The sequence below is a fragment of the Neomonachus schauinslandi genome, chromosome 13, assembly GCF_002201575.2.
Source record: "Neomonachus schauinslandi chromosome 13, ASM220157v2, whole genome shotgun sequence".
Lineage (NCBI taxonomy): Eukaryota > Metazoa > Chordata > Mammalia > Carnivora > Phocidae > Neomonachus > Neomonachus schauinslandi.
In genome coordinates this window covers 15,104,814-15,105,336 of record NC_058415.1, presented here as the reverse complement: position 1 = coordinate 15,105,336, position 523 = coordinate 15,104,814, and positions in this window count along the sequence as shown.

Sequence of the window (523 nt, the reverse complement as noted above, 5' to 3'; positions counted from 1 at the left end):
TTCTTCTTCTTCTTCTTCTTCTTCTTCTTCTTCTTCTTCTTCTTCTTCTTCTTCTTCTTCTTCTTCTTCCTCCTCCTCCTCCTCCTCCTTCTTCTTCTTTTCTTCTTTCTTCTTCTCCTCCTCCTCCTCCTCCTCCTCCTCCTCCTCCTCCTTCTTCTTCTTCTTCTTCTTCTTCTTCTTTCTTCTTCCTCTTTTTCTTCTTCTTCTTCTTCACATCAAATAACCAAGTAATGTTTTCACATGAAGCACAAGTTCCCAATTAGAATTTCATTTGATGATTTATCTTGGGACTTTTGTTTACATATTCTCTGTAGAAGCATTTGAGCCTTCCCATTTTGATGGTAAAAGAATATACTGGAAAGAGAATTGGAGATGATGGCTGAATTCCCTGGATACCAAAATTTGGTGACTGCAACAAGGGCACAGAAGCTTATTAATAAGGCATGCTGGGACTGTGGTATTCTGGAAGATATGATCCTGAGTCAGGGCACAAATGAGAGCGAAATGGCTCAATGATCACTCT